Source organism: Mobula birostris, chromosome 16, assembly GCF_030028105.1.
Source record: "Mobula birostris isolate sMobBir1 chromosome 16, sMobBir1.hap1, whole genome shotgun sequence".
NCBI lineage: Eukaryota > Metazoa > Chordata > Chondrichthyes > Myliobatiformes > Myliobatidae > Mobula > Mobula birostris.
Window position 1 is genome coordinate 70,461,554 of NC_092385.1, and position 14,695 is coordinate 70,476,248.

Here is a 14,695-nt window from a genome sequence, read left to right on the forward strand (position 1 = left end):
AGGGGGAGGTGGGGCATTAGCGGAAGTTTGAGAAGTCAACGTTCATGCCATCAGGATGCAATGTGTTAAGATCTCAATGAATCTAAAATGCTGGTTTGTGGCTATTCTACCGTAGGCGACATTGAGTCTATTAGTTGGACAGGACACTTTCTTTGGGAAACAATTAAGCATTTCACAACCCCTTAGAAAATACATCTGCTTAAACTTTGTTTCCTGAATGAATCACTCTGCAGTTACAAAGTGAAACTGTCAAACGGTAGCTCAACTTAAGGTATCTGAATTATCTTTGATCTGGATTTTGTATTTTTGAAATATCTGTAGCAGAAAGCTTGATTAGTATTAAATGCCATTTGTATCAGAATCAGGTTTAATATCACTGACATAAGTCGTGAAATTTGTTTTGTGAAGGTAATACAGTGCAATACATAAAAACTATAAATTACAATAAACATACTGTATACAAGGTAAAATAAATTAAATAAGTATTGCAACAAGAACTTTACAGCAGAACTTGTCACTATATTAGAGGGTGTGGTGTTCTCACATACTTGTTTCTGTTGCCCCAGAGAGCTGAAGGTCAAATTCGACCTTTCTCTTGATTGTGACCTCCAGAGGAGTTGTGTATTGAATATTTCAGTAACATTGTAAATATATTGATTAAGCATTCTTTGTTGTTTAAATAATTCATTATGAAAATGGCATACGTCATCACGCCATTGTGTCATACGTGCGTGCCTTGCTTAAAGTAAAAATGAAGTTAGACTCACATTCCCGGCTCTTTGTTTCTGTTGAATTACTTTCATGTTTTGGAGTTACAAAACATAACAAGAAACACTAAATGCCTTATTGTTTCCTACTCCCAGATGTAAAACAATTGAACACAGTATATTACAGCATAGTACAGGCCCTTCAGCCCACAATTTTGTGCCAACCTTTTAACCTTCTCCAAGCTCAAATCCAAACCTTCCCTGCCATATAGCCCTCCATTTTCTTTCATTCGTGTGCCTATCTAGGAGTCTCTTAAATGTCCCTAATGTACCCTCCTCTACCACCACCCAAGTGCATTCCATGGATTTACCACCCTCTGCATAAAAAAACTACCTCTGCCAGCCCCCTACACTATCTTTCTATCACCTTAACAGTATATCTTCTTGTACCAACCATTTCCACCCTGGGAAAAGGGCACTGGCTGTCTACTTTATATATGTCTCTTATCATCTTGTACACGACTAGTAAGTTACCTCTCATCCTCTTCACTCCACGGAGAAATGCACTCAACCTATCCTTATAGGGCATGTTGGCAAATCTCCTCTGCACCCTCTCTAGAGCCTCCAGATCTTTCCTATAATGAGATGACCAACAATGAATACAATCAGAATTGAATTGAATTGATTTTATTTCTTATATCCTTCACATACATGAGGAGTAAAAATCTTTATGTTACATCTCCATCTAAATGTGCAAAGTGCAATCATAGTAATTTATAATAAATAGAACAGTCAATGCAACATGGAAAAACACTCAAATCAGCGTGAGTTAATCAGTCTGATGGCCTGGTGGAAGAAGCTGTCCTGGAGCCAGTTGATCCTGGTTTTTATGCTGTGGTACCGTTTCCCGGATGGTAGCAGCTGAAATAGATTGTGGTTGGGGTGACTCGGGTCACCAATGATCCTTTTTTTCACACCTGTCTTTGTAAATGTCCTGAATCATGGGAAGTTCACAACTACAGATGTGCTGGGCTGTCTGCACCACTCTCTACAGAATCCAGAATTAAGGGAGGTACAGTTCCCATACCAGGCAGTGATGCAGCCAGCCAGGATGTTCTCAATTGTGCCCCTGTAGAAAGTTCTTAGCAACTGGGGGCCCATACCAAACGTCCTCAAACTGTCTGAGGTGAAAGAGGTGCTGTTGTGCCTTTTTCACCATATAGCTGGTGTGTACAGACCACGAGGTCCTCAGTGATGTGCCGAGGAACTTAAAAGCTGTTTACCCTCTCAACCCCAGATCCATTAATGCCAACAGAGGTTAGCCTGTATCCATTCCTCCTGTAATCCCCAACCAGCTCCTTTGTTTTTGCGACATGGAGGGAGAGGTTGTTTTCTTGACACCACTGTGTCAGAGAGATGACTTCTTCCCTGTAGGCCACCTCATTATTGTTTGAGATTAGGCCAATCAGTGTCGTGGACAAACAGATTAGAGCTGTGGGTGGCGACATAGTCATGGGTATACAGGGAGTAAAGGAGGAGACAGTACACAGCCCTGAAGGGCTCCTGTGTTGAGAGTCAGAGGGGCAGAGGTGAGGGAGCCCACTCTCACCACCTGCCGGAGACCAGGATCCAGCTGCACAAGGCAGGGTGAAGGCTGAAATCTCTGAGCTTCCCGTCGAGTCTGGATGGAATTATGGTGTTGAATGAACTGTAGTCCAAGAACAGCATTCTCACATAAGCATCCTTCTTCTCCAGATGTGTAAGGATGGTATGTAGAGCAGAGGCTGTAAACATTCCTCTCAGTTGTGTTGCGCACATCCTAAGTACCCGCCCTGGGATGCCATCTGTTCCCGCAGCCTTGCGACTATCCACTCGTTGGAAACATCTGCATACCTCAGCTTTAGAGGTGACCAGGTTGCAGATTGTAGCGGTGCCTTTCCTTGGAGGCTCAGAGTTAGCAATATCGAACTAAGCGTAAAAGTGATTGCGCTCATCTGGGAGAGTGGCTGCGATGTTGGTGGCACCACTACGTTTGGCTTTGAAGTCTGCGGTGGCATGCAGCTTTCACAAGTCACGTGTGCGATTCATTGTGAATCTCGACTCAATCTTGTCCCTGTATTGTTGCTTCGCAGCCATAATAGCTTTGTAGAGATCACAGCTGCTTCTCTTGAGCTCCTGCTGACTGCTGGCAGAGTTAGCACGGTTAAGTGCTGCTCACATGGAACTACTGATCCAGGGTTTCTGGTTCGGAAAGACCCTGACCAGTTTCTGGGGGGCAACGTCGTCGATGCACTTCCGGATGAAGCACGTGACTCCAGCCGTGAACTCAGACATCCTCATCATGGAAGACATTCCAGTCGACATCATCGAAGCAGTCCTGCAGCATGGAGACTGATTGGTCGGCCCAACAGTGGACGGTTTTATGGCCGCCTCTTGTTTCAGCTTCTGCCGGTATGTCGGCAAAAGCAGGATCGAAGAGTAATCTGATTTTCCAAAAGCTGGGTGAAGGAGAGCTTTGTAAGCATTACGGAAGGGAGTGTAGCAGTGGTCAAGTGTGTTATCTCCACGAGTGCTCACCTGCATGTGCTGACAAAACTTTGGAGAGACTTGTGTCAGTGATGTTCGATTAAAGTCACCAGCGACAATGAAGGTGTGTAGTCTCCAGCGTGTTGCTGGTCTTGTACGGTTCCTTGAGAGCCAGGTCAGTATCAGCCTGCGATGGACTGTACACCGCTGTGATGATAACAGCCGTGAACTCCCCTAGGCAGCCAGCAGAGTCTGCACAGCAGCACCAGGTATTCCAGGTCTGGGGAACAAAAGGATTTGAAGGCACACACATTCTTGGGGGTGGGGGGGGGTCACACAAAGCATTGTTGACCATGAAGTATACCCTTCCTCCTTTACTCTTCCCAGAGGGGTTTTTACACCTGTCTGCCTGGAACAGTGAGAACCCAGCGGGTTCGATTAGCACACTGTCTCAGCCTCACCAGGACGCCACTGGCCCTTCTCCCTCACCTTAGGCGCTTCTTCCGAGGTAGTGGTGATGTAAGAGATACTCCAAGTGCAGTCTAACCAGGGTTTTATGGAACTGCAACATTACCCTGTGACTCCTGAACTCAATTCTTCAACTAACAAAGGCAAACACACCATATGCTTTCTTAACCACCCTATCAACCCCAAGATCCTTCTGTTTCTCCACACCGCTAAGAATCCTGCCATTAACCCTGTATTCTGCCATCAAGCTGGACCTTCCAAAGTGAATCACTTAACACTTTTCTGGATTGAACTTCATCTGTCCATCTGAGATCTGGAAACTCGATACCACCCAGAATGTGAGGGGTTTCTGTTGATGAGCAGAATCCAACAGCAAGTGGAGCACTTGGAAAAGCTGAATTCTCAGCAGTGCAAATGGATCCTAGATCACAACCTGATCAATGCAGAACCACTTGGGAAATGTAGAGCTTGCAAATGCAAGATGCAATCAATTTTTCCTCCATTCCCAGGATGTAAATTCTATTTGTATGTGTATTAATTAGGAGTCATTGGGAGTTTGAAGAGATTTGGTATGTCAACAAATACACTCAGAAACTTCTGCAGATGAACCGTGGACAACATTCTGACAGGCTGCATCACTGTCTGGTATGGGTGGGGAAGCTACTACACAGGATCGAAAGAAGCTGCAGAGGGTAGTAAATTTAGTCGGCTCTGTCTTGGGTACTAGCCTACAAAGTACCCAAAACACCTTCAAGGAGTGGTGTCTCAGAAAGGCAGCGTCCATTATTGATGACCTCCAGCACCCAGGGCATGCCTCTTTCTCATTGCTACCGTCAGGCAGGAGGTACAGAAGCCTGAAGTCACACACCCAGCAATTCAGGAACAGCTTCTTCCCCCTAACCATCCGATTCCTAAATGGACATTGAACCCTTGAACACGACCTCACTTTTTAAATATATATTATTTCTGTTTTTTGCACGATTTTTAATCTATTCAATATACATATACTGCAATTGATTTACTTACTTATTATTATTTTTCTTCTTCTGTATTAAGTATTGCAGTGAACTGCTGCTGCTAAGTTAACAAATTTCACGACACATGCCAGTGATAATAAACCTGATTCTGATTCCCCTCACATTCATGTGCCTGTCTTAACATTTCTTAAAGAGCCCTAATGTTTCTGCCTCTGCCATCACCCCCACGCCACGCATTCCAGGCACCCATTACTCAATGTATAAAAAAGCCTCCTCCTCACATCTCCTTTGAAATTACCCCTCTCACCTTAAATGCATGCCCTCTGGTTCAAACGGATATGATTATCTCCAAGAACTCAGTCTTTATCTGATATAACTGATGAAATATCCCTCACACTACTCACAAATAAGCAACAGTCAGCGTCACTCACTGCTGAGGAGGTACATAATGCAGGGAAATAGAGGACCCACCCTTTGCTCTGTGGATGTGGCAAGTGAGCAGTTTCGATTACTAACAGAGTAATTAATCAATTATTACAGTAAGTTTTATAGTGAATAATAAATAAATATTGACAAGTTAGGTGACGAAAAGTCACTTGTACTGCATTCATTTAGGTACTACCACCAACATGAACCAGCTGGGAGCAGCACTGTATTTTGGCACAGTGAGCTGTACAGCCCAAAAGGGTAGCAGGGGACACACACAATAACGTAATGGTTTGAGTATCACTTTATAGCACCAGTGGTCACCGATCATGGTTCATTTCCTGCCACTGTCAGGAGTTTGTATATTTTCCCCATGACTGCATGGGTTTCCTCCCACATTCTAAAGACGTACAGGATAAGGTTAGCAAGCTGTATGCATACTATGTTGGTGCCAGAAGCACAGCCACATTTCTGGACTGCCCAGCCCAGCCCAGCCCAACCCTCACTGATTTGATGTGAGGGCAACAACACATTTCACTGTATCACAAACAAGAGAAAATCTGCAGGGGGGGTGAGGGAGACGGTGGTACGTTACCGGAAGTTCAAGAAATCTTTGTCAGTCTATGGCCTCCTCTACAGTTGCGATGAAGTCACACTCAGACTGGAAGAACTTCACCTTATATTCTGTCTGAGTAGTCTCCAGCCTGATAGAATGAACATTGATTTCTTGAACTCTGGTAATGCGCCCCCTCTCCCTTCACCATTCCCCATTGCCCTCTCTCATCTTATTACCTCCCTCTGTTGACTGTGCAATATTTAAGTAGGTGAATTTAGTGTGTGTTGAGGTATTAACAAGGATAACACCTGAAGTGGTATCCATCAAGCACCCCCTTCACTCTGCAGATGCCCTCTTCTCATTGGTACCATCTAGCAGCCTGAAGAGACACACTCAACATTTCAAGAATGGCTTTTCCCCTCTATCATCAGATTTCTGAATGGACAATGAACCCATGAACACTACCTCACTATTTTCCCTCTATTTTAATACTATCAACAGCTGTAGAGGCCAAGTCATTGAGTATATTTAAAGTGAAGGTTGATAGGTTCTTGATTAGTCTGAACAGCAAATGTTACAAAGAGAAGGTGGGAGGACTTCCGGGGTCGAGTATGGAGTGAGTTGGTGCGTGTGAGTGTGGCTCCCGATTTTTATTGAATATCTACCTGTTTATCTTTGCCGTATGCTCGACATAACTGGATATTTACCATTGTGAACAACGCAGGACATAGCTGGACATTGAAGTGGCAAGTAGAATGTACCTTCGAAGTAAAACTGGGGAAAAAGATAGCGAAGCCTCAAGCAAGAAGGCGGATGCTACAGTAACGGCGCCGTTGCACTCTGCTGGAGCTGGACCCGGACCTGCGCTACCCGATGACTTGGAGAGGCTTCGTTTAGTACTTATTACTGACATGACGCAAGCGGTGCATTCTGCCCTAAAAAGAGAACTTGAAGGTGCTTTATCACCAGTGACTGCTACCATGGAACAAATTATGTCTGCTTACAAGTCACACGACAAACGCATTCGTGAGGTTGAAGACGGCCTGAATGATTACAGTGACCGACTGGTGAGCGCCGAAGCCGCCATTGCAGCGTTGCAGAGCGAAAACGCAGTTCTGAAGGGAAAGCTTGATGACCTCGAAAATCGGTCGCGGAGATCCAATTTGAGAGTGGTCGGCATTCCTGAAAATTTGGAAGGTTTGGACCCTGTTAAGTTTATGACCGAGTTTTTTGACGAAGTGCTGGGGACAGATTTTTTCCCAAGTCTTGTACTTTCGCGTGCTCACCGAGTCGGACATAAACCATCTGGTGTCTCTGGAGCCAAGCAAACGAGACCAAGAATGTTCCTGGTTTGCTTTCACTCCTTTCAAGATAAGCAATGCTTCATCAATCGACGGAAGCAGGAGCTGTATTTCCGCGGACAACGTGTGTTTTTTTATGAAGATTTTAGTGCGGAGCTGGGTAAAAAACGAGCAGCTTTCAAGGAGGTGAAATCCCTGCTTTATGGGAAGGGGGTCAGGTTTGGCCTGTTGTATCCTGCCCAGCTCCGGGTCATACATGAAGGTGAAAAGCATTATTTCGATACACCAGAGGCGGCCAAAGAGTTTTACCATTCGCACTGGGGAGAAGAAGAATGAGAAGAGCAATGACTTTTTTTTTTAGGTTATTCATGCAGCATTGAAGGGGTCTCATGCCGAAGCAAACTGTTAATTTTCACAATCCACTTCTTTGTTCATTTTTCCAGTTTAATTTGTGGAACGCGATCGGGTCGAACTGCTATGCTGCCGAAACTGATTAACAAAAACTTTCAACCAGCAAAATGTAAATATTTGGGATTTATATCTCGGGTGTTTAAGTTGCCCAGTGTGTTTTTTCTTGCTTTTAATGCTTAGCGTCACCTGTGTCATCTTTAGCCTATATGTTATATTAAAGGTAGTATAAGTGATAGGATAAATGTTAAGGAGGGGAGCCACCCTAGATTAGATTGAAAATTGGGCTGTATGGGGAACGCCTTGGAAGTTTTTTGTTGGGTATTGCCTGCGATCATCCTCAATTGGGGAGGTAGATCTATGTTTCGGGGGTTAATTGGGTTTTTTTGTTTGTGTAAAGGGGTGGGGGGAGTGTTTTGGGGGATTACCATGGCAGTTTATTCTTTTGTGTGTTACAGGTTGAGCAGACTTTCTTTTCATTGTGCGTTATTGTGTGCAACTTATACCCTTGCACTGTTTTGGATTGTAGGCCCTGTGTGCCTTTTGACATGGTTAACGTGAGTGCTGCTGATGGAGGCCACCCTGTGAGGTTTATTTTTTGGAATGTAAAGGGGCTCAATGGTCCGGTTAAAAGAGCTAAAGTTTTCTCTCATCTGAAACAATTAAAAGCAGATATACTATTTCTACAAGAGAGACACTTAAGAGTGGAGGACCATAATAGACTTCGTAAAGCATGGATTAGTCAGGTTTTTCATTCCAGATTTAATAGTAGGTCCAGGGGGGTGGCAATATTAATCACCAAAAGAATGCAGTTCACACCATCTGATGTAATCAGTGACCCTAATGATCGCTTTATTATAGTCTCTGGCTCTCTCTTTCAGATACCTGTTATTTTGGTAAATGTTTATGCTCCTAATTGGGACGATGTCCAATTTGGAAATAAGGTTTTGTCATTAATACCTAACCTGAATACACATAAGCTAATCTTTTCCAGAGATTTGAACTGTGCTATTGACCCACTGCTTGATAGATCTTGCCCTAGGGGAACATTTTCCGGTATGGCAAAGGCCTTCTCGATGTTCATGCAACAAAATGGTTATATGGATCCTTGGACATTTTTGAATCCATCAGTTAGGCAATTCTCTTTCTTCTCTCATGTTCACCACTCCTATTCCAGGCTAAACTATTCCTTTATAGATAACTCCTTGAAATACCTATGATTAGACAAATTGAATACACTGCTATAGTTATACCTGATCACTCGCCCTTGAAACTGGACCTATGTTTTCCTTTAAACGTTAGAGAACGGCCTCTGTGGAGACTTAACCCCCTTTTGCTTTCTAATGAGAAATTTTGTAGTTATATATCGGCTAACATTGACACCTTCTTCGAGACTAACAAAACTGAGTCGGTATCATACTCTTTACTTTGGGAAACTTTAAAAGCTTACTTGAGGGGTCAAATAATATCTTATACTTCACATGCCAATAAGGAGCGTAGGAAGGAAATGCAAGTGTTATTGCAATCTATTTGGGACCTGGATAGAAAATACTCTGAGGCACCCACTGCGGAATTATATAAAAGCTGGGTTGATTTGCAAGCGAAGTTTAATCTTCTATCTACAAACCTATCAGAACAATTAATTCTTAAGACACGTGGCCTCTATTATGAATATGGTGACAAGGCGAGCCGGCTTATGACTCATCAGTTGAAATGTCAAGCTGCATCACGACTTATTCCCCAGATAAGAGACACGCACCAGAACTTGACAAGCAATCCAAAAGAGATTAATAACATCTTTGCAACTTTTTATTCCTCTCTGTATGCCTCAGAGTTCCCTTCAGATAAAACAAATACGGAACGTTTTTTAGATAATTTGGAAATACCAACTCTTGAACCAGAGGAAGTGGAGAACCTAGATTGGGCTCTTGGGCAGGAAGAGATTAATAATGCCATTATGGCTATGCAGAGTGGTAAGTCCCCAGGTCCTGATGGTTATCCAATCGAATGTTATAAGAAATTTAAGGATAAGCTCACACCGGTCCTTCTGGAAGTGTTTCAGGAATCTTTGGAGAATGGCTCCTTACCCCCTTCTCTTTCACAGGCAGCTATTTCACTACTTCTTAAAAAGGACAAGGACCCGACTCAATGTGGATCATATCGCCCCATCTCACTTTTGAATGTAGATGTGAAAATTTTGGCTAAAGTGCTTGCATGTCGTTTGGAACGTCCCCTTCCCAAGATAATTTCAGATGATCAAACAGGTTTTATTAAAAATCACTATTCTTTTTTTAATATCTGTCAACTGGCTGATGTGGTTTATTCACCGAGTGATTCTCCAAGTCCAGAGGTTGTTATCGCCTTGGACGCAGAGAAGGCATATGATAGAGTGGAATTGGTATACTTGTTTAGTGTTTTGGAGAAATTTGGATTTGGCAGAATATTTATAGCTTGGGTTAAGCTATTATACCACTCGCCTTTAGCATGTATACAGACAAATTATTTTCAATCTATTTCCCATTAACACGTGGCACTCACCAAGGCTGTCCACTGTCCCCTCTTCTTTTTGCAATTGCAATTGAGCCTCTTTCTATTGCAATTAAGTCAACTACATTATTTCAAGGTGTTAGAAGAGGGGACATGGAACACCGTGTTTCCCTATATGCTGATGACCTCTTACTTTATGTTAGCGACCCTAAAGGTAGTAGTCCTGCTATTGTGTCATTATTAGGTCAATTTGGAGCCTTCTCTGGCTATAAACTGAACTTTCAAAAAAGCAAATGCTTTCCCATTAATAACTTGGCCCTACAGATCCGACAGAAATCCTTGCCCTTTCCTTTATCTCAAGATGGTTTTGTATACCTAGGAATACATATTTCTCGCTCTCTTACATCTCTGTTTGAAGCTAACTACAGGCCTCAGGTTGGCCAAATGAAGGCTGATTTCGAGAGATGGTGCAGTTTACCCCTTACTATAGCTGGGAGAATTCAGTCAGTGAAAATGACTATACTTCCTAGATTTCTCTATTTGTTTCAGTGTTTGCCAGTTTTCTTATCTAAGTTATTTTTGAAATCAGTTGATCAAGCTATAACCTCCTTTATTTGGGAAAATAAGGTCCCAAGGGTTAATAAGCGCATTCTTCAAAGAGGTCGTGACGTAGGTGGAATGGGTCTTCCCAGCTTTATTCATTATTACAGGGCATCGAGCATGCAAAAAGTATTATTTTGGCTTCACCAGCCAGATATAATCTGGTGCCTGCTTGAGTCACGGTCTTGCCACTCCTCGTCTCTCCCAGCTTTGGTGTATTCTTCCTTACCATTGAAATCCTCTCAATTCACATCTAACCCGGTCATGCTCTCCACCATCAAAATTTTTAATCAATTTCGCTGCCACTATAAGTTCATATCAGCTTCAGTTTTGGGCCCCATTCATAAAAACCATTTATTTCCTCCCTCCACATTCGATTCAGCTTTCAGACAATGGGGTTTGAATGGTCTTATGCACATTAAGGATTTGTATACTGATAACATATTTGATAGTTTTGATAACCTGCGCGGTAAGTATGGCCTTCTGCATAATCATTTTTTTAAATACCTACAGATTCGCCACTTTGTCAAGGAAAAATTTCCCTCTTTTCCTGTTCTACCACCTGCTATGTTATGGGAAAAATTCACTCTTAGCTTTAACAATAAGGGGCTAATCTCTGAACTATACTCTCAGCTGATGTCTTTGGGAGTTCAAGATCTAAACAAAACTAAGAGTAGGTGGGAGGATGACCTCGGTATGGACCTTGCGGAAGAATATTGGGCAAGAGTATTGAATAGGGTTCATTTCTCATCATCATGTGCTAGACTGGGGCTCATACAATTTAAAGTTTTACACAGGGTACATTTAAGTAAAGCCAGACTGGCAGACATATACCCTGGGACAGACGCTGGCTGTGACAGGTGTTCCTTCTCTCCGGCTGGTTTAGTACATGCATTTTGGTCATGCCCTCGGCTTGATGACTATTGGGCACTGGTTTTTAAAATTATCAGTGAGGTTTTGGGGGTGACACTGAGACCTTGCCCACTTATAGCTGTATTTGGTGTGGCAGATGATGATTTGGGTTTAAATGCAAGCCAGTCGGATATCATTGTATTTACATCACTATTGGCCCGTAGGAGAATTTTGCTGGTTTGGAAATCTGCCACTCCCCCAACTGCTGCTGCTTGGTTAGAAGATGTAATGTTTTTTCAGAAATTAGAAAAGATTAAATTCACTTTGAGGGGGTCTGTGAAAAAGTTCTATTCGAAATGGGGACCTTTCTTATCATATTTTGGGAGTCTTAAGGAATTACCTACTAGTTGAGGGCATTTGATTGTACTTAGGAAGTTGCCTCCCATTTAACACACTTATAATTTACCTCACAGGGTGGTTGATGAATTGTAAATATGAGTGTATTTTGGATCATCTGACATGTTGCAGATGTGTATGAGCTGTCGTATTGAAGTAGTGCGGGGGTATGGTTGTGAAATGTCCGTACTTGTATTTGTGAATTGTTGTGTTGTAGATATATTAGCTGCCATGATATGTTCCGGGAGGGCAGGTGGGGGGGAGGTTTGTTTTGGGGGTACGATACTAAAGCAAAATGGAGGAAAATGTAATCCATTATATATTCTGTATTGTGTCATTCCTTCAATAAAAATATTTAATAAAAAAAAAGATAAGGTGGGAGAATGGGGTTGAGATGGATAATAAATCAGCCATGATGGAATGGTAGAGCAGATTCAATGTGCCAAATGGCCTAATTCTGCTCTTAAGCCTTAATTATATTACACACACACACACACACACACACACACACACACATATATGTAATGCCCTGGTTCATATTTTTACTGTTATGTTGTACATATTACATTTAGCAGTTCTGTAAAAGCAGTCTGTTGTGCTGTCAGTCTGCTTGGGTTATTGTTGAAGATAAGGGATGATGAGGAATGTGTGCTATCCAATTAGGATGGTAGAATTAGGGGGAGGTTTTCTTGGTGAGGAACACTAAGGTTGGTCTTGGGGATTTTTTTCTGGTTCGGCGGGAGATGAAGACAGAAGACGTTGGGGAGAACTGGTCTAGGATATGACCCAGTGGGAAACCTGTTTGTTCAAGGTGGATTGCAAGCAATGTTTAGAAGGTGGTGTGTGTTTTCATGCTGAGGGCCCAGCGCATGAGTGACAGAGGTATTGAAGATGAACTCCAACTTGTGCACATTTGACTGCTTAATTAAAATGGGCCCTTTTGTTTTTGATTTTCTTTACAAATCCTTTAGTTAAGATTCATAAATACAATTCCTTTAATCCTATGCAGTGTACTGTCTGTTATTTCCTGGCACTAATTTGTAACAGGGCAGCAAATTGCACAGCATCCACACAAACCGGGGATTGGGGTGAGAGAGCCGTCACAGTCTCACGAGTTTGGCAGGACCGGAGAGTGTTTCCCCTAGACTCACACAGCCAACAGTATACTAATTTTAATTTTTTTTTTTGCACTATACTATTGCCGCAAAACAACAATTCACAACATATGCTAGTGATATGAAGGGTGTTACCAGGGAACACCCAGAACTCAGAAATAAGCTCCTTATTTTTGCTAGTACATGATAATAAAGTAGAATATGTATAAAGGACATTTGCAGATGATTAAAAAATTGATCTTAGTTGATGGAGCGGAGGCAAGTTTTCAATTTCAGTCGAATCAGCAATATTATACAATGTATCCTGCTTGGACAAAAGGAAATTCAACCCATCAGGTCAATACTAGCTCCCAACAGAGAAATCAGAAATCTAAAGTTCGAGGTAAATTTATTATCAAAGTACATATATGACATCATATACAACCCTGAGATCCATTTTCTTGCGAACATTCACAGAAAATACAAGAAACACAAGAGAATCAATGAAAGCCTGCATCCAACAGGACGGACAAACAACCAATTTGCAAACACAAAAAACAACAAACTGCACGAATACAAAGAGAAAGAAAGATAATAATAATAATAATAAACACCATCAAATGGCAAATATCATACATGAAAATCTTGCTTTAAAATACAAACTCATAAAATAAATCACATCTTACTCTACAAGCCCGATCCAGTTTTACAGTCAGAATACTAAAAATTATATTACGGCCAATCAGTTATTACAGATAGGACAACCCAATATAACCACCAGGATATAATAATACAGGATAAACAAGCAAGAACAACTTACTTAATAGATATAGCCATTCCAAACACACATAGCTTACAGAAATCAAGGAGGGAAAAACATCAGAAATATGCTGAATTAAAACGGAAAATTGAAAGACTGGAACATGACTAAGGTACACACTGTCCCAATAGTAATATCTACAACTAGTATCATCCCAAAGGCACAACACAATAGCATTAAACAATTAGGGCTACACAGTAATACCTATGTAAATCTTCCGAAAGCCACAATACTAAACAATACTAGAATAATCCGAAAGTTCCTTGCAATTGACAAATGAGTGTGCCCGTACTTCAGGTTTTGCTAGCTTGAGCTGAGAAAAAATACATAATAGTCATAGACATAGTCATACTTTATTGATCCCGGGGGAAATTGGTTTTCATTACAGTTGCACCATAAATAATAAATAGTAATAAAACCATAAATATTTAAATAGTAATATGTAAATTATGCCAGTAAATTATGAAATAAGTCCAGGACCAGCCTATTGGCTCAGGGTGTCTGACCCTCCAAGGGAGGAGTTGTAAAGTTTGATGGCCACAGGCAGGAATGACTTCCTATGACGCTCTGTGCTGCATCTCGGTGGAATGAGTCTCTGGCTGAATGTACTCCTGTGCCCACCCAGTACATTATGTAGTGGATGGGAGACATTGACCAAGATGGCATGCAACTTAGACAGCATCCACTTTTCAGACACCACCGTGAGAGAGTCCAGTTCCATCCCCACAACATCACTGGCCTTACGAATGAGTTTGTTGATTCTGTTGGTGTCTGCTACCCTCAGCCTGCTGCCCCAGCACACAACAGCAAACATGATAGCACTCGCCACCACAGACTCATAGAACATCCTCAGCATCATCCAGCAGATGTTAAAGGACCTCAGCTCCTCAGGAAATAGAGACGGCTCTGACCCTTCTTGTAGACAGCCTCAGTGTTCTTTGACCAGTCCAGTTTATTGTCAATTCATATCCCCAGGTATTTGTAATCCTCCAGCATGTCCACACTGACCCCCTGGATGGAAACAGGGGTCACCGGTACCTTAGCTCTCCTCAGGTCTACCACCAGCTCCTTAGTCTT

At 42.2% G+C, this 14,695-nt stretch overlaps 1 protein-coding gene across 4 annotated transcripts in view; it reads right to left on the reverse strand.

Annotated features, from left to right (window-relative positions):
* Nucleotides 1–14,695, reverse strand: part of mon1a (MON1 secretory trafficking family member A) — a 76,960-nt gene that overhangs the window by 40,451 nt on the left and 21,814 nt on the right. The window contains exon 2 of one of the 4 annotated variants that reach the window (XM_072280819.1): nt 1,242–1,342. The exons of the other annotated variants lie outside the window; for them this stretch is intronic. The gene's annotated coding sequence lies outside the window, so the exon portion shown is untranslated. The remainder of the gene's footprint in view (nt 1–1,241; nt 1,343–14,695) is intronic. 4 annotated transcript variants of the gene reach the window in all.